We start from the raw sequence: 20,646 nt of genomic DNA, 5'->3' as shown, positions 1-20,646 counted from the left end.
TTTGGGCAAAATTAGAAAATATAACCAATCTCACAAAGGATATTTTGAAGGTGTAACTGAGTAGATGAAAAATAATTAGGCAATTCTGAGCTTTTCCAAGATCCATTTCCCCTCCCTTCCCATCCCCTGGCAGTGAACGAGAGGGACCGCAGGCTTGCGGAGGTGCTTAGGAGCAGGGCAGAACAACGGCACAAATGGCAGGACTTGCCCCACTGCTGCTCTCTGACATGCCCTCATCCACAATCGATCAAGCAAAAAAGCAAAACATTTTATGCTTAAAGAAAGGAAAAAGAGAACCCACTAACTTCGAGGAAGAAGCTGAACAACACTGTTTAATCTTGGATATGCCACAAATAAAATACAGTTCATATCAGGACCAGCAAAGCTACGGGAATATGACATTTCTGAAAACTACTGAAGCATATCAAAGAATGTAAATAATACTTTGTATTCATTCTATTAGACTTTATCAACCACCTTCTCCAAATTATCTTTGGGCCTTTATTTCACACCATATAGCAAAGTTTACCATTTTAATTACTTAAATTGATGACAAGTAGAGGAAATACTTGTTCAGCTAAGTGATAAATTAGCTGCCCTGTGAAGTCAAATTGATTAAAACGAACTGACTAAAAGCAAATGTCTGATATGGTAATGGTCTTATGCACGTTTTGTTAAGTTTGACAGCATCATGTTATGAGGGTTCATAACTCTGCCCCTCATTTGCAGCTTATGAAGTAATCAAGCATGTTAGCACACAAAAGTGAGGATTCTCCAGAATATGAAACTATTTTCAAGTAGATAAGGAATTAAGTATTAGGAGAATAAACGTGCATTGTGTTTATTTAAAGGAATGAAGTACAGATGACTTGCAAGTAATCTAGAAACAGTTCTAGACCCTGAGTTTTCTTTCACTGGCCACATCTCCTGGGCCTTAAAGTATTCCTGCTAAACTAGGAAAGGAAAAAATTAAGTCATGCTTTCTCTGAATAGAGGGCTGGGCAGGAGACAGTCCTGAGCACAAACTGTGGAAAACAAGGACCGTTTGGTATGTTTCAAGCTGGATACCTTTCACTAAGACACTCATTAATAGGCATTTTTACAAATTTTGTTCCAACCTGTAATATCCACTGCTTTATTCTTTGCTCTGGGAGCGATTTCCACCCAGGCCACATGGACCACCTGTCTCATAGCACTGAGCTCTTCTGCCCTCCATCACTGGAGCCCAGTTATCACCAGCGCCATTTAAATACAGAAGATACTAGATCAAGTGCGTCAAAAAATAAACTGCAACAAAACCCCACCAAACTCAACCCCCACCTCCTACACACCGGTTTAAAACGAGCTAGGGTTCCTACTCAGCCACTTCCACAGGTGGCCCACCATCCACTGAAGAAAGATGCCTTAGAAGGAACACTTACTAACTCAGAGGAAAAGCGCACAATTTGACAAAGCATGGATAGCATAAAGCAAGTCTACGTTCTTCTAGAAAATGTATCAGATTATGTATCATTAAAATAGAATGATGCAAACATAAAAATAGACTGACGTGGTAGAGCAGATTAACGTTAATATCAGCTGGGGTCCAGAACAAAACAAACAGGATCATGCCACTGAGGGACAGGTTAACAGCCAGCGAGTCTGATGATCATGAAATGCAATTAATTTTGTCCTATTTAATAACATTTCCTGCATTTTAGCTTCTGCCTGTCTGATCTTTAATAAAAAAAACAGAGTTACATTGGACTTTAAATAAGTTAATTAAGTATTAAAATCAATCATGTGAAAGTCTTAATATTTAATATTGTTAGATTGTATATCAAAGTGCTTTTATTATTTATTTACTCCAAACCTTTCCAGAATACTTCATGTGGCAACAGGGGGTCTGTATCTCACAAGATAAATGCATTTACAATGCCAAATAAATTATATATAAAAGCATTTGTCTTAATACATGTCATTCAATATTAAATATCACCCATTGGTACCACCCTGAAACCCTAATCCATTTTTACCAACTGCACATTTGTATTATTCAAATGTTGTCTATTAAGTAGTTGTCTCAAGAGCCACAGTAAAGGAATACATACCTAAGAACAATTATCACCAGAGCTTTAAAGCACTGTCTACAGTTTTAACCCTACAACTTTCATGTCTTACCAGTACTTTAACATGCAAAGTATAAATTCAGTAGTGAATTAAAATGCCATGTTTTTTCTAAACACAAATAGTCTGGGACCATGACAACGTATTCTCTTGGTAATTCACATGATAGTTAAAAACTTTTTTATGCCAGAAGTTAAAAAAGGAAAACCAAACCAAACGCACAAAACTTTATCATAGTAAACACTTTTTATTCTGTTAATTTGGAAGATAGGAAATCTTCCACATCTCTGTCACAAGCAGGGAACAAGTTCACGCGTTGCTAGCTTACAGATCTCTTGAGGTTACATGATTCTGTAAGAAAAGCTAGTTTGACCAAGGAAGAAAAACTTGAGTAAAGCAGGGAGGATCAAAATCCTTATATAATGCTGACCACTATAGTCAATACCGACAGCCCCCACCAACCCTGTTTCCCAAGGTCTAATGCCATGAATAGTGACACTTGACATCTATGGTGAAACTATTTATCTCTTTTCTTCATTGAAAATGGTGACAACAAAACTATGAACAGCAACAACCATCCTAAATTCCCCAATACTACAGTTTTGCGTTCAGTATGGTCTCATCTCAGGAAAAAACAAAAAGACACAACAGCCAAATTCAGTCTCAATTTTACAGTTTGCATTTCCTAAAAAAACCAAACTCCACACCCTCAACACAAAACTATACCTGTTTTTAATGCAGGCTTGTGTGACAGCTCCACAATGAGGCTGTTAAGAGAACACAACTTTGATCTATCATTGATTTCACACAAGAAATACCAACAAAACCAAAAAATATCCAAACTCGACAGCTAAATGTAGCCCCTGCCCTGAACACTCTTCCCACCCCCCGGATCTAGCTGTTTAGCAGCAGATGTGAAAATATTACGCTGCTGTATTTTTACGGCGCTTCCTTTCAATTGAAGACTCACATAGAGAAAGGTTCCTCAGAGCCAAAACAAGTTGAAAAAAATTAGATAAGTAAATCTGCCATCACCTAATGCTGCTAAAGCCTGAGCTGAATGAGTGTATCCAGCTTTAGGCAGATAATGTAGAAATTAGAACCAGCTGCTACAGTCCAGAGAAGAGCAACAAGACCTATTAATTGCTTAGGAACTATAAGACTGACATAAGACTGAAAGTAACTTAATGTTTTACTTTACTGAGAGAAAGATGATAGAGAAGGAGAGGGAAAAATGCAGTAAGATTTCAAAACTTTGCATTAGTCAAATACAAAGTTATTCCCCTTTCTTACAGTAATCTAGAGGTGGTGAAAACCCTATTCATATTAAAAAGATTCAAACACCTGGGAATCCATTAAATGAAAGAAATCCCTTGTTTATTTTATTTTAGAATATATTTTATCTACCTGGTTACAAACCAGGTCAATACAATTTACATTAAAGCTCTGTCCTTCCAAATAAGAGATTAAAGTAGTTTGCTGCTGTTTATGGTACGGAAATTATTGTTTTTAACTATTTAAGAGTTTTACTTTCAGGAACACACAGGCACCATGCTATGCTACACACTTTATGTTTTAGTAATACATATGTAACTCAAAGGGCCAGAGAATGTCAAGACTGAAAGAAATCATCAAAACAGTGAACTGGAAAAAATGGCAGCTTAGCCTGCAGCCTTACCCAAAATGATAGTAACTAGCTTAGACACTAAAAGTGTATTTAATGAAATAAGTTTCGAGGATATCACAGCTTTAAAGTAGTAAGCAATTAATCTAGGATTCTGCCTTTATTCTTTTACTATTTTTAGAAAACACTTACCTACAGGGGTTGACGGAATTTTCATAGAAACACCAGCATGTTCGTGCATGCACAGAGGCATTTGCATCAAATACTTCTCTTCTAGTTTTCTCTTCTAGATATGCAGTTGCTAAAGCAGCATAGACTCATCTTGAGGTACAAAGAAAGCTGGTGGAAGCCCCATTTGCTAAGGAAAAAGGACAATTTCATAGCAACTTCCAAAGGAGCCGAGGAAGACAGAATTTGTTGTGTGTCTTACAATGAAGTTTCTGCATAACGTGAAGAACTATAAGTCAGGTTCACCTGTGTGATCCAATCCTGGTGAGTGAATGCACATGGGTACAGCTGCAGAGGAAAACCGGGTGCAAGACAAAAGCAAAGACAAGGTGCTATCTGAAATCTAATTCAGTTGCAGTGCGATAAATGCAAATTGCAAGGATTTCCCATTACTTTTGCCAATGGGAAGGGTGGCTTGCTTGAGTATGTCTAAAGGCCATACTTGGGGGGGAAAAAGCTTCAGAGTAGGGCCACCCCTGGTAAAAAATATGCTGAAGCTTCCCATGAATGCTCCTTCTCACACCCAAACGCTCAGTCACAAGAAATACTCTAAGACACAGTATTTATGTCATGTACTGCCTGCTCACATTGCTGCTCTTCAGCCTTGCCACAAAAGCAGGGTGCTTAGGAGCCTCTCTAGGGGCTCCGTATTTCTGTAGAATACATATTCATACCCAGGATGTGGTGAGTTTCAAACAGCAATACCTAAACAAAATGAAATAAACCAAAACAAAATACCTCAAGCAAAGGAAACCCTTAAGACTTGGAAACACAAGGTATAGATAAAACCTGCTAACCTTAGTGGGCAGTTGACTGCATGAAAGCACTTCACACCAAGATACCGCTACTGCTATAAGCAACATTTTACTCTGGGTTTTTATTTTATTTATTTATTTTTTTTTAGTTGGAACATACCACAGTATTCCATGCTACTAAAAAGATGACAAGGCAGGTTCTTCCTTTTTCAGACAGTGAAATCTGCTGCTCAGCACATCCTGCTGCATCTCTTCCATTTCTGGTGTTCAAGTACTCTTAGCACTAATTCTCCCCAGGTTAGTAATATTATCAATGGGAGAAAATTACAGTGCAATACTCTTCCTTCTTTAATAACTTCATCTCTTAATACAGTGCTATCTGTTACAAGTTATTTTCCCATCCCCGCTCTCATATTTTCCATTCAGATTTTTGAGCAGCTGGATGAAATGTTCTGTGCTTTCCTATATATGCACATCAAAGTGCCACAGGAACAAGTGGTCTGGCGAAGTCTTCAGACACGGAGAGAAGCTAGGCAGGCACGGCCACTGTAGCATAATGATTTCTATCATGCACTGTTACTCAGAGGCATTTATTCCTCCTAAAATATTTTCTGGGCAGTATCTGCTCCTTGCCAGAGCATGTAAAACACAGGCATAAAAGTCACCAGTACAAGCGGCATGGTACATCAAATGCACAGTGGCTATATTGGAAAACCTGAAACAGATGCAGGTCTTAACCAGCAAATAGGAAAGCAGTACTTTGCAAGGTTATAGAGGAACAAAAATCTGCCTAATAAACCAAATAATATTTAATTCTGCAGAACTTTAGAAGTGTACTGTAAAATTTACAGTAACACTAAGAAACCATAACAAATTAATTCAGAAATAAGGATAAAATACACTGTTTAAAGGGGGAAATATTAATAAAAGTGAGTTGCAATTTATGAGTTGAAAGGACTTTTTGGTTTGACAGGAAATTTGTCTTACCAGAAACATCTGTCACCAAAAAGTTTTATTTTCTTTACACTAATTCCTGGGTTTATTTTGCTTTAGAAGTGAGTCAGCACACACTGCACAGCAAGAAGCAAAAGCCTGGTTTTGCATGACGTTCTTAGACAACACCTAAGTAGCAGGGCAAGATCTCAGATAAGACCAGAAGTTGCGGGCTGAGGAATCAGTTGCCCTGAGAATTGTACATGCTGTTCTGCGCTGGGGAATGGGAGCGGAACAGCAGGCAGATTCTCTAAAACTTTTTCATTTTTTTTAGGTATTACAATAGACTGACGGCTCCTAAATGCGTTCGGCTTACCTGAGTGCTCTCTCCAATTCACCGACCACTATGTCCAAATACCAAGTTTTGTTGCATGCAACCAACAAAAAGGAATTGGAATTCCCACAAAACAGTGAACAGATTTGAAGAACTGTACTGGAACTACAGCTGTCATTATACTTTACAGAAAGCTTGCAACACCTTTGAGGCTAAGCTTTTAAGCCTATTTTATTAAAAAAATATAACAGATGGAAACAGGATATGGTTAGAAACTTCCTTGATTAAATTTTCCCTGTTGTTTTTAGAAAGCTTTTGCAGACAGTTTTCTTGTCTGTGTTAGATGGACCAGTATGATTTTTTAAGAAATGATAGCATTAACACTCTGAATCCTCCTGGACAAAACAGCTGTTTTCACATACTTGTTTCCAACTTTTTTTTTTTTTTTTTTTCCCCCTCTTCTGCCCTTCTGAACAATTTTGTTATTTTCTTTCTCTCCAAACACATGACATACCAATTTGTGTAAAACTGTATCATAGAATCACAGAATGGTTTGGGTTGGAAGGGACCTTAAGGATTGTTTCCAGCCCCCCTGCCATGGGCAGGACACCTTCCACCAGACCAGGCTGCTCAAAGCCCCATCCAGCCTGGCCTTGAGCACTGCCAGGGATGGGGCATCCACAGCTTCTCTGGGCAACTTGTTCCAGCATCTAGCCACCCTCACAGTAAAGAATTCCTTCCTAATAGCTAATCTAAATCTACCCTCTTTCAGCTTAAAACCACTCCCCCTTGTCCTATCACCACGTGCACTTGTAATTGTAGTTTTCAGATTTTTTTTTCCTGCTGCAGACTCTGTGATGTCATTCTTAAACTGATCACATGCAAAAGCCTAGAAAACTGTTCTTTTTCCTCTGCATCAATATTGCATTGATGGCAATAGCTGAGTACAGAAGCAACCTAGTAGCGGTCAGGCTGCGGACCACCGCACATTGAGAAGAATGAAATGACAATTTTGAACTGGATTCAGAATTAAATAGAAAGAAACCAAGCATATCGTGTGATTTGTTCTCGCTTTCCTTTCTTACATAATAGTGAGGCTGTGCACCTTGGGGTACCTAAAATTAGTGGTTACTTTTGAAATTTTGGTCTGTCGTGTATTATTAAGCTTTCTTTTCTTCTAAAGGAAGATAAGATGGCAGTAGCAGGTGTTTTTAGCTTCCTGACGGAAAAGAAGGGAAAAGTTGACTGAGGGGACAGATCTTTCTTCAAAGTAGAGATGACAGACAGAGATTGCCTAGCTGAGATGACTATTCCCTGTCAAACACATATTGTAATTCCACCTGTTGCCAGGAAGGCTTGAAGCTTAAGGATTTCTCAGGCAGGCACCAGATCCTCTGCCTACTCACCCAAACTCCCATGCCTGGGAAGTTCTTGTTCTTCACTGTGGAAGAAAAAGGGAAATCCTGTTCTGTTTTAGCAGCTACATTTATAAGTAAAGCACTGAATACAACAAACCCAGATAACTTTAACACTGTTCATCATTTTTTGTTTAGAGGTTTTGACAGCATCTTATCAGAAATGAAAGCCAAAATATAAAAGATTGAAATGAAATGATTTAGAAAGACAGAAAATCGCTCCTTTACTATGCTACTCGAAGTCAGCTTGCTTTCTCCCAAGGAACCCCACACAAGACTCCCCTCATCCATTCAAATAACCGAACGTGGTATTTTTTACATGTTTATTTCTAAAAAATGTCATCTAGTGTATCTACATGAAGTTACCCTGCTAGAAAAAAAACCCCAACTTCCTCACCTCCTTTAAATTCAAGATTGCCTCAGTGTTTAGTGGAGCTCCTTTACTGCACTGATGTCAGAAACAGCAGATGCAGGAAGTGGTCACACCTTCCAAAGACACACACAGTCTGGCTTTAAAAAGGTAACATGGAAAACTATAGAATATTTTAACTAACACTGTTTGCATTCTTTTTCTCAAAGCCAGGAGGACTGATCATGAGAGATGTGCAGGAAAGAACAAATTTTTTGGTTTTGTTGGATTGTTTCTTTCATGATCGAACCTTTCATGATTTGACCACCAACCTCAGTTCAGTTGCTCAGTTCAGGAACAAAATGCTTTAGACCTTATCCATACCCTATCATTGCATGTCAAACCTTTAAACTTATTTCCTACAAATGGCCACTTTCACGGGTATGTGCCATGTTCTCAGAACTCTTCTTCTGATTCACAATTCAATGGTCTTAAAGATACCATCTGAAACAACTGCACTGGTTTTCATTTCCATCAGTAGTAGTTTTGGTGCAAACCAATGTGTGAATGCTTCTTGAACTTTAATACAGCAATTATTTAACATAAGACCAGTTTTCCAAATTAAAGGCACACATAGTCATATCCATCCCAAGACTTACACCTGTATGGCACTTCTGTATAACTTTAAATCAATTTAGTCATTTTAATTTATATTTAGATAGTCCATCGTGAAAGAGCCCAGAACTTTACCCTAACCTAGGTCCTCTGTATGCATGTATGTATATGCAATCTACTACACCAGTCAAAACAGCTCCCAGTTCAGATGATGTATACACAAATAAATGTACTTTACCTAGAGGTCAAAATATTTTCTGTAAAAGTACAGTATATTCTCTTTGTTTTTAGCTGCCTCCTACAGCCATGAAGTATAAAAATTTAACAAGTTGCAAAATAACAAATAGAACACTATACATCAAGTTTCTTTAGTGTCACGCTAGGAATACTATAATTATAATCAAGAATACACTTCACTTCTATTTTTACTATATCTTTCTACCTCATGGCCTATGGTGGTCTATGCCAGTTTTATTATATAATGTGGTTATGGGGAGAAAAAGGTGAAAAAAACACCCCCCCCCAAAAAAAAGACCCCACCTACTAATTCTGCTACTCTGAGATCAGATGTGCAGGAACTAAGGTGTGGATTTGGGCTTTTCAGGGTAGTGCTTATATGCTTTGCCCTTATTCCTGTCTCAGCTTTTGCAACCACATAATACAGTCTGTGGGGATCACCGTGACAGTGGATAAATAAGGATTTCACTACCATCAAGTCTGAACTGTTTCTTAACCAGGCTATGAATCAGCATAGCTCTGATTTGACAGAACCATGAGACTTTCAAAACTGCACTTTCAACACATTAAGTACAATAGGTAGGATTTTTCAAAACTGTTTTAGAAATGCTGAGAAATAAGGTAGGTTGGAATGTATACATATCGTTACATTAGTTGAACAAAGAAAAAGCTGCAACAAAAATGCACTGAAAAAGACAGGAATACTTATCTAAACAAGGTAGAAAAAAAAAGATTGCTGAAATGTTGATGGTCCATTTTTGCGCTTAGTGCTTTTTTAGCTGGACAGCAACTTTATATAAGTTGGACGCTATTAGGCCCTATGAGCATAAACTTTTTTTAAAAGCCCTATGATTTATTCTTTCTTCAAATTTGAGAAAATAAACATACATAGCTGAAATTGGAAAGGAATGCACGCATTATATATGTAACAATTCAATTAAACAACTGTGTAATCTAAGTGTGTGAAAAATAGTTTCTGAACTTGTCATAAGAGACTACAGATGATGATATTCTGGCTTACCTAAAACACCCCTTGATTTTATCAGGCTGAATAGCCAGCCTCCGTGCTTTAATGTACATGTGAACAGGACACTTCTCTGGATACATGAGAAGTTCAGACTTTGAGACTTCTTAATTTTGTCTGCTCATCTATGTAATTATTTTAGGAACCTTTCTGTATTATGCATATTTCTGGTAAAGAGTTGGGAATGCAATTTAAATATACTGCATGTTACTGTGACTTGTAGTTATTCAATTAGTAAAGGAGATGTCTGCTCTTGTCCACCTCACCTTCATCTCTGAAAAATAATTAATACATACCAGATGCTGTGCAAAGACTTTCTGAAATATGCAAATAAAAATATACAAAGGGCCTTCACTAATTTTATGACAACGAAGTCCCATAGCTGTGATATTCCAAACAACCTTAATCCTTATTTTCTTAAGCTTACACACGTACAATGAAACGCACAAGTAAAATCTTCACTTTCTTTACAAGAAAACAGGATTTGAGTTGGAAGTCTAAATGTCAACGCGGAACATTATAAAATTATACAGAATAAGGAGGAAACAGGGCTGATAGTGCATATAAATATGACAGTGTATTAGGCTGCATTTAATTACCAGTTCAAACAACAACCTGATCTAACCTTTGACAAGTAAAATAAATGTTCTGAATAATTTAACCAAAGCAAACATTTGCTGTTAAATGCTGGCTAATTATAGTAAGAGTTGTACTGAGAGGGGGGGAAAAAAACCCAAAAGAGATGGTAATTTATACACTTCTCCTGCAATTGCTAAAGCTATTCCTTGAAACCCTTGATTTTGATTTTTTTTTTTTACTTGTCGGATAGCTATTAAGTATCTACTTTGAGAAAAAGATCTGTCTATGTTTAAAGGAAGAATCATCATATTAGAATAACTAGCCTTGATTTACAAGCACTGAAGAAATAGTCCAAATACAGAAAATAAGGTAACATTAGTTTCAAGAATATCCATCATTTCTGTTGATGGCTTTTTGATACAAAAGGTCTCCATTTGTAATCCCCCTGGAAGATAAGAAGGGCATTATAACGAGTAAGTCTTTCCCAAAAGTGTCAGTGCAAAAATCACACAAAAGCCTCATTACAGGATAGGGGAGCACAGCTCAGTCATGTTCAACGCACTTCTGAAAAGAAGAAGAATGAATAAATCTGAATTGTTTCTTTACATAAATACTAGACCAAGAGTTAAATGACATAAATAAACCAGAGAGATTCTGTAAAAACAACCCCTCCCAAATTATGTAATGGTGAAATAATTCCACCACTATGAATTTTTCAGGTACATTATCTATAGCCAGATATACTATCCGTACAGAATATTGAGCTTGTTTCAAAAAGAAGCTAAAGACCTCAGAAAAAAACCCACACATGTGACAAGGACAAATATTTAAAGTTAGCATGCTTCCAATATTAGAACATCAATAACCATGAAACTGAAACCGTTAGAAAAAAAGTGCTTTTTTCCTGTAGCATATATGCCTTCCAGTTGTAGGCTGTTTTTAAAGAAATGAATGGCTTTTGCTATCTTCGGGGCAAAAGTTTCACTTATTGATGCAATGAAAAGTTAGCAGCAGCCGTCTATCTGCATGCACAGTAGCTATGGTTCAGAAGAATCAGAAGACCATGAAAATTTCACGGACAAGCAATGTACGGTAAACGAAAGAAGCCTATAAATCCCTAATCTTGAATATATATTAATATTTGAAGGCTTTATATAATCTGCAAAGTAAAAAGTGAAAACCATTAAAAATATTAAAACTGACTGTAAGTATGCTCCTCTCTTTTCCCAAAAGTAATTTGTGTGCAGATAAGTTCTGGCCACAAGTTTCTAAGACAAACATATTATTTTTAAGTTACCTTTTAAATTTTCATAAATATTTAAACTCGTCCTGAAATTCTATATATGTTTATAGAGACACAACTGCTAACAGTCTTAGCCTCTTACAATGAAAAGCATGAATTAAACTATTTCTTGCACACTGTAAGAGAAACAATTTTTAAGAGAAACAAATTACAAATTCACAAAAAAATTAGAACAAATTGTTTACTTCATCATGAGTCAGGTGGAATCAAGAAATTTAAGCAGATTTTCTAGGTTACAGTGTAAAATGAATATTGGAAAATTGAGTTTGGAGGTCATTGCTATTCTTGCTGCATAGCTCAGGATAAAGTCTTTAAGAAAACAAAGTAGTGAAGAATTTGACAAGATCCATGCCTGACACTATGGAGAAATTCAAGCACATAATTAACTTTACACTGTATCTACTGTTTCATGCCAAATGGAGAGTGAAACACAGTGGTGGTTTTTTTTTTTCTGATGCTGAGACAACCACAAAAACGTACTCAGCTGTATTTGGACAGGACAGTGGGATGGGAAATATTATGCAGTCATTGGTAAGTGCAACGAATCAACTTTTCCCTGCTTTATACTGCAGATAAAACTCTGGCATTTAAGCATAAAGCAAACAGGTCTCCTGTTACACTTTCTGTATTCTGTACTTGAAATGTTACCAGATTCAGTAAGGTGATTTTTTTCTAATAGGAAATACATTTACCTTTCTGGAAATTACATGGTAGCAAGAAATAAAAATAGCCACTCAATTCTAAAGTTTTACCTTCCCCCAAATACTTCTCTTTTAGACAAAGAATGGAATAACCAGAGCCAGCCAGGTCATAGGTTGTGAGGGCTGATGTGAAGACTGCTGCTTGATGGGGAGCTCATGCCTGATGCCAGCCACTCATCGGTGCCAATTACACTCTCCTGTTACTCCTAATTTTCCAAACTGTATTTTAAGTAGTACAACATTAAACATCTAACCAAGAAATTTAATACAATATTTTATACTTAAATAATTAAATCTGACAGGAGCACTGATAGAAATGCTAGTGTACTATAATTATTATATTTTTATATATATATATAAAAAGTATATTATACTTTAAGAAATACCCCAAAACTCTCTTGGTCACAGCCGCATGGAATATGCACTATTCCTGAGTATCATCTTAGGTATCAGTCTGATATAGCAGGTGGCATACCTGGAAGGGTGATTATAACCATATAATCTACTTACATATGTACAGGTACTTGGATGTAAACCAGCTAATATCTTTACCCAGTGTGGCCCACCTGGAAGACAATTTATCTGAGTCCAAAAGAGATCTCCAACTAGACTGCTAAAGGAGAAGAGGAATACCATGATGCTGAAACTAGCCAGGCTTCTCCCCTGACTTTATGCATCAAATTTTAGCACTGAAAATCACAAGAACTAAAGATCACGTTAGTTCTTTAGATCCACACTTTTGTGCAATAGGTTATAGAAAAATCAGAATTAGCAAAAAAATAAAAAGTAAAATGGATAAGCCAACAGAAATCACAGCAGAATTATCCCTGTGGGGTTTGTTTTTAACTAATGCAATATTTCACCCTGGTCAGTCTGTTGTTACAAGCAACGATTAATTTAGTCTGTACTGGAAGTTTGCCGTGCACTTTAGTTTGCACATACTTGTATGGTTTTCCTGAAGAGAATTCACTTTTGTGTAGAATGGCTTTGTGATGTGGATTAGCCTCCACAAGGGATCTAAATTGACAATAATGAATTCATTTTATATAGTAGGCTAGACTTAAATAAGAAGTGAAAGACCAGTGCCAGCAGAGTTCAGTGATCAGCTGCTGTTGTTCTCTTTATAATTTACTGGTTGAGTTTAATAATTACAGCATTGCCTTGATAATCTGTAGCTGCAGCACACTAGAAGGAGAGAAGAGGAAATGCTTCTTGTGTTAATGGGAGAATTATTTTTTTTTTATTTAAATGCAGGCCCACATAAACTGCAAATGGAGTATTTGTAACAAACATCTAAGAACACTGACACTGGTTTAAACTAAAATTAATTTATATCGCTCAAATCCGGAAAAACATAATTTCAAGCCTTGATCTTATTAGGATACTTAATGTAATCTTATTAGAATGCGAGCTTCTATATATCAAAGTGTTTTATACATTGCAAATATATTCTAAAGAGCTCCAATAAACATTTCTGAACAATTCACTTCTGATCTCCAAACCTAGTTTCAGAGGGGCTGATTATTGGATCTGTAACTAATACAGCAGGAGAGGCAGTGCCTTCACACAGGCGATATTCTTGCTGCTACACAGAACCGGCTGTCACATGAGTGTGAAAGAAGTTTCCAGGACTTTCTCATCTCTTAACTGCCTGAGATCTAGCACAGAGCAGCATGCTTTCCAAAAGGACAGAGTACCTACAGCTTCAGCGGAAGCAAATGGGGATCATAGATATTTAAAATTTCAGAAAATCAGGCCCGGTGCCATACACGAGGAAAACGCTGCCAGAAATGTCACTCACAGAATCCATGCCTGCCACTCCACAGAGATTCATATATGCTTAATGATGGCTAGCAAGTACAGAGAGCAGACCTAGCTAAGGAAAAACAACAGAAAACCAGGCAGCAGGCGAGCGATGAGCACTCTGTCTGCACTTGTATCCCCACTGGCAAAGTAAAAGGAAAATGGTTAAGAAACCAGTAAGGCTGATGCCAAAAATTTAAATGTTTCTAAGGACTGTAGCAGACCTTAAGAGATAGTTTTTAATCTCATTTGAAACCGTTTCAATACTTCAACATTAATGTATGCATATATATATATTAATGAAGCAGGCATGCTAATCCCACTGATGTCGATGTCTGCGAAGCATCTTAGCTTTCACTTCCTTCACCATCAGTCGTGTGTAAGTAACATACTGTGGCAACATATGAATAGTTCATAGCTCCAGCAATAAATGAATGAATGAACGGTGACCTAAACACAAGCAGCAATTAAGGTTTCTGTTTCTTTACCCATCAGCTATTGCATATACTCACAGCAAACAAGTGTGTTTTTCTGACATGCACACTTGTCTGTTAATAAGTTAAAGAACCATTTCAGTCAAGAGCCTTTATGTTTTTCCCCTACACGCTTCGTTTCTTGCTACATGCATTGGAGTTTTACCCTGATAGAGATGTTGATGACAAGCCAAAGAAATGGAGGTGATGCTGCCAGGGATTAAGGTAAAGAATACTACAATACTTTGCAGAAGCACAATGGGTCTGCTGTTTTTTTCCCTGCATTTGGAAAGCTTAAGCACAAGCTTTCTGAATGGCGCAATGAGAGCTTCCAGTTAGCACTTCTATTTGATTTTAGTGCACAGTTATACCTCCCTTGTAAGACTTTCATGTACTACAACAAAGCACCAGGAAAGAGAAAAATTCCAACATCTTAAATGAAATAATTACAATATGCTGGGATTTTTTTGTTTCCTTTTTCCTTTTTTTTTTTTTTTTTTTTTTTTTTTTTTTGTGGGGGGTTGTGTTGTTCTTTAGGTTGGTCAAGGGGTTCTTTTTTTGTTGTTTTGGTTTGGATTTTTTATACTTTATGGAGGAAGTAGAGAAGAGCAAAAAAAAGCAGCCATACAAAGAGCCATGCCTGTTCTTTTTCACAGGTTCAGTTCAAAATAATTCTACTAATAATCTACCGCACATTATCAATACAGTAGGTATGTGTTCAGAGATAAATTACATTCTCACTGACTCAGTGAAACTAAATTCCAGTTACAGAATCTTGTCACAGGAATCATCTATAAGAGCAAGCGCTGGTCTTTAAGGGACCAGCAGGTACAATTTTAACTAAAAGTAGTTCACAAAAATACTCTTCCAATTGTAAACAGAATGACTGACACAATCTTCCCTGTCAATGAAAACTCTACAGAAATCAATTTTTCAAATCTTTTCTCTGTTTAAAAACTGAATCCATTTACCCTATTATCTACAATATATGGTTCAAAAGTCTCAGCCCCTGTTAGTCTGGCAAAAAAACAATCTGCAAAAATAAGCTGAAGAAAATTAAGACAACCCAGACCAAAGAAAAGAAACAGATCCTGGGAGCTGTTAGTACGTTAAATGAGCATTACACTAACGCATTTGTCTTTGTAGAAAGTAGAGAAAAACAGAAGGAAAGCTATCTGCTTGAGATAAGTAGATTTTTTTTTCTCTTCTATACTAAGCTTTTTAGCTACAACAGTGTAATTTTATTTTATTCTTTTTTAATCAAATAATCACTTGGATAATTGGTCAAGGGAACTAAGAGTCTACTAAAGTGCAAAGTGGATGATTGGCTCCTTTATTCTTGAAGATTGCATCGTGCTGCCTTGTGATTTTTAAAGCCAAAATTTGTAGAGAACATGTATTCAATAACTAATGTTTAACACTTTAATAAACCCTTTACATTCCATGAAGAGTGTATGGTACAGAAATGAACAATCCTCATCATTCAGTATTGAGATTAGTTGTGCCCCTTCCAGCATCAATTCTGAACCTACAGCATGTAAGAGGTATGTATAAATTTGTTCAAAAGCACTTCATTCTACATGATACTGGTTTTGCCCAGCATCTCACTATGTAATCAGAATAACAAGGTATGACTTTTCAAACATTTGCTTTCTCCCAGCATTTGAGTAGTCAGAAATGTGCCTTTATGTGGGTATGGGGTTGTGTTAATGTAATATATATATTACCTTTGCAGGATAAATGATGCTACTCCTTTTACCACAAGATAATTTTAATATAAGGGACAACAAGAAGAGAAGAGGTTGCAAGATCGTATCTCTCAGAACATAAAGTCTTTCACAAATGAAGAAAATGATTATCAGAAACCACTTCTTATGAACAATAATTTAATTTCCCTGAATTCAAACCCTGTAACATCCAGCTAACACTGAAAAAAGGGGGAAAGTAAAATGACTCAAACTGCCAAAGAGCAGTAAGTCTGAAAACAGTATTTGTTCTCACTGTCAGAGGCAAAAGTAAGAAAACGGTAAAATGCAAACTCTACTTTAAAACGTAAGTAACATTGACAAAGATCTTATTGATAAGAAATGTATGACCGGGCAAAGAAAAGGCTAGCTGATCAGATGGACAAGAGCACAACAACTTTGAAACTGCAGATTCAGCTGGTCCCTACTGCTACTTTATCCAAAGCACATAGAGGGATTATATCTAAGTAGGAAGGGGAGAAAATCTGGTGAAGCCATGGGAAAAAATAGTGACTTGATCTCAAGTCACAACGGGTGGACTTCTCCACGGTGCGTAACGCCCTCCTAGATACACCAGAGCTGCTCCGCAGCATCATTTCCTGGATGCTTGGAATCGGATCGTCAGTTTTGCTACAGATTTACAGGGCATTAACGTAGCTTTAGATTCCCTCCCTCTCTTCTTTCTCTCCCTGTCCTCCCCAAATATTAATCTCAACTATATTGTTGAAAATTACTCACAGTAGAAATTAAATATCATGTAACAGGAATTATAGTAAAGCCACCAATTCAAATTTTAACTTTCATAAATAATGATCTATTTTAGGATTCTTATTCATTTTAGGATTTCCTTGTATTTATTCATGTATTACTTTTCTACCTTGCTGGAGCTGAGAGGCTGAATGGACACTGACAGACCACTGAAGGAGAATAGGCTTTCTTGATAAGCCAACATAGCTCTAGGTCAATTTTGGACATTATTTGGCAAGTGTTACTGTATTACGGAAGGAATTTTCCAAGGTTCACATGTACCAACTGCAGTGTGTATTATACAGCTATTAAAAAAGCAGCATAAACATGAATGCGTCTTGTTCATGTAATTATCTACTCAAATCAACATGCCTACAGAACATTTACATACAACTAAAAATGAAAAAACTCACAAAAAGCAAAATCTCTACTGTATGATGTTCTTGGATAGCTTACACTCCCACTTCTTTCTTAAAACCACATTCGGTAATATTATTCAAAAAAGGAACTTCTATGTCACATGCCCACCAGGCTTAGAAGTCTCACATTAATATCTACACAAATTATGAAAAAGCAATCAGAAATTTCACGGACACTATAGACACTTATTCGTACGATCTGTTTTATTAGGTCCCAGTGAAAACACCTTATTAGTTCTACAATTAAATGATTCAGAAACCATCCACACTATCTTTGCCTTTTAACAGTTCCAATCAGTAGCACATCTAGGTGTAATCAACAGCAGCAGGGGGCTTTAGGAAGCAAAACAAAACAGAAACAGTAGGGATCTTTACTAGTTTACAGTAATTGATACAAGGAGATGTTATATGCTACTGCAAGTTAGCCCAAGATATGGAAAAGCTACATGAAAATTCCCTGTTATCTACAACTACCATTTCAATATAGGAACGGCGATACAATAAGCTTCTAAATAATGGAATATTTAAAGTTTACTGAATTCCTTACTGATCTAGAAGATCTTTATCTCCCTTTTGCCCCCTCCATTTTACATTTTCTGTAACGCGATCAATATTTGGGTTACCATATATTCAGAATCCATGGATGTCACCCCTTAAATTTGTGAGTGGGCTGCAGGAGTGATATAAAGTCCCTCTTCTGTAGGAGTTGAGCACATGGTCTGAACAGCACTTTTAGCCCCTGCTATGCATGGTAGCGAAACTATGTTTCCCATATGTTAGTGCTGACAGGCTGACTGATATAAATTCAACTCAAAGAAACTTACATACAAGTTATTTTTACGCTTTTTAATCCTTTTACTCTATTAACAGTGGCCCAGATATAAGAAAGGAATACATTAAAGAGAAATTCATAAGTGGTGCAATAATTTATGCACCCTTTGAGTGCTAGGACATCTGCATAAAACGAGGCCATCGCCTTTTTGATGTCAAGGATCTTGGGATAGTTCCAAATTGTAAGTATTTAAATCCTAAGCTTTTAAATTCCCATTGATTTTAACAGAAGCGCAAAGAGATAATCATTCAAATATCTTTTTGGATCTGCCCTTGCTACCGCCTCTGAAAAAGATTACATCTAGCCACAGCCATGCAGCACTACTAAAGGACAACCAGAGACCCATTTTACAATGAAAGCCCACGTCGTCACATCTGTAACATGCCTGACATCGCTAATTCACAGTAAGTTTGCATAAAAAGAGCAATCACACTTTTGGACTAATACACAAGCAGAGCCACAGAGATGACAGGCTCCCACCACCCCATCTCCTTGGTGGAACCAGAGAAATCAGCAAGCAATCTATGTGCTGCTTTCTTGGTGGCCAGGTGAAGACACATGAAATTCAAAATTTGGTACAGATGACTCACCCAATGATCACCAAATGAGTATCTGAAAGTCTTACACTTGTTTGAGCCATCGTAACCTCTTAGAAAGAGCAAAAGCTCAGAATTACACGTATACATTTAATTAACTAGTTACCATATGGATAATTTTATTATTTTCAATACTGTGATAAGCCTTGCAGCAAAGCCTACTGCTTTTGCACACAGCTTAACCAGAAATAGGAGAGCAGAACGTGCTGGGGTGAAGGCACAATGGAAAAAGCATCAAGTAGAATCACCACTATACTTTTGCAGGAATAGAGCAGTTCACTCCCAGAAGCTGCCAACAGTGGATAAACCATACCACCTGTCTCACATCTGTCCTCAAGAGAGGACGTTTTCCAGAGAAACCATGTATCATTTAGTAGAAAGGCACCTGTTGAGCCAGATAAGATGCAGTTACACAAGCACAATAAATTCCCGGATGAAAACACAACTTTCTTATGCCCCCGGGTGAAAAGAGAAGCAGCTGTAGAGGTAAGAAGGGGGACATTTCACCAAATGCTGGAGAAGAACAGGGAAATGTTGGGGACTGTTAAGCGTGGCATAACATGTTACCTTTGCAGCTCATGGGCGAGCAGTTTGCGTGAGTCAGGGCATGTATGAGGTACACTCATTTACTCAATTCCTCACCTTGCCATCTCCCAGACTATCTGGTTGAAAGCTCCTCAGAGAAGTTTTGAAAAGGTGGATTTCAGACACACGCATATTAAGGACAGTGAGCTTGACCATAACCAGTAAGTTCGTTTCAGTCAAGAAATGTTTAAAGGTAGTTAAAAGAAGATTCAAAGCTAAATGCAATAAAAAAAAAAAAAAAAAAAGCATCAGATTTTTTTAATTAATTGTTTTCTAACACTAAAAATTACTACCTCTCCATAAATCCTACAGCTCAGCTGGCCATCATGAAGCAATGAAATGACAGAACTTTGCTGTCAAAAAGCACCATTAAATTCTGTCTCTGCTTCACTTGCTCATCTGAGCATTCTGGACTTCCACATATCTGAACATTTGCTGCTATAACACAGACATACCTGCACTGTTCCAAAATTAAGGTCTTTAAAACACCAGTGACAACTTTTCACCATCTCTGTAACCTGTTTACTGACTTTCCACATTAAGTGGTTCTCACAGGGCACAGAGAGCTCCAGCCACTTCTAAATACTCTTGGAATAGTTTGGTGTATATCATTTCTGAATTAATAACATAATTCCCCCAGTATTTCTCCAGATCTCCAAGTCAAAGTTCATTCCCATGAATGAGTTTAGGCTGATGGTTTCCAAGCTGCACCTTCAGTTTGAAAATTGCTGAAAGCAACAGTCACTACTCACCACTAACTCTACATACAGTCAGTAGCACCTGTGGAAAAGCAAATAGTTGAGTAATACAAGTTTTCACAGTTTTGGCCCTAAGGGTGAGTTTCTTGATGGCATCAGCTACCATCGCTCCCCTGGGGAATTTCTGTGGTGCAGTGGTGCAAGAGCTGGCGGTCAGGGAGGGGATCTGGGAGATGTTTTTCATCACCTGTAAGCACACCCTATATGCATGCTTCTCGGAGTTTAATGAAGAGGAAAATAATTAATTATATGAGCGTGTTCTTCTGAACAAAGATACATACACATGTATGCAGCACACACTGCACCACATAAAAAATTACTCTCTTCATCCTTCCACCAGCAGACCACAGTTGCTACTGTGGCTCTGCAGTAAGGACTAGAAATGAAAAGGTACAGTGAAACACCACGACTTGGTATAGGGGTCACATACACAGCACTGAATCTTGATTAATACCACAATCCACAGTTGTTTACAACACATTCAG

The 20,646-nt window shown here is 37.2% G+C and overlaps 1 protein-coding gene across 6 annotated transcripts in view; it reads right to left on the bottom strand.

Moving 5' to 3' along the window:
• The window catches only part of TBC1D5 (TBC1 domain family member 5), a 324,955-nt gene that overhangs the window by 198,396 nt on the left and 105,913 nt on the right, over positions 1-20,646 (bottom strand). The window contains exon 1 of one of the 6 annotated variants that reach the window (XM_037387029.1): positions 3,923-3,945. The exons of 4 other annotated variants lie outside the window; for them this stretch is intronic. The gene's annotated coding sequence lies outside the window, so the exon portion shown is untranslated. Of the gene's footprint in view, positions 1-3,922; positions 3,946-20,646 lie in introns of those variants that run through there. One more of the 6 variants, XM_037387030.1, reaches the window with a different exon arrangement.

This window comes from Falco rusticolus, chromosome 4 (genome assembly GCF_015220075.1).
Source record: "Falco rusticolus isolate bFalRus1 chromosome 4, bFalRus1.pri, whole genome shotgun sequence".
NCBI lineage: Eukaryota > Metazoa > Chordata > Aves > Falconiformes > Falconidae > Falco > Falco rusticolus.
This window is presented reverse-complemented; position numbering and strand designations above follow the sequence as displayed.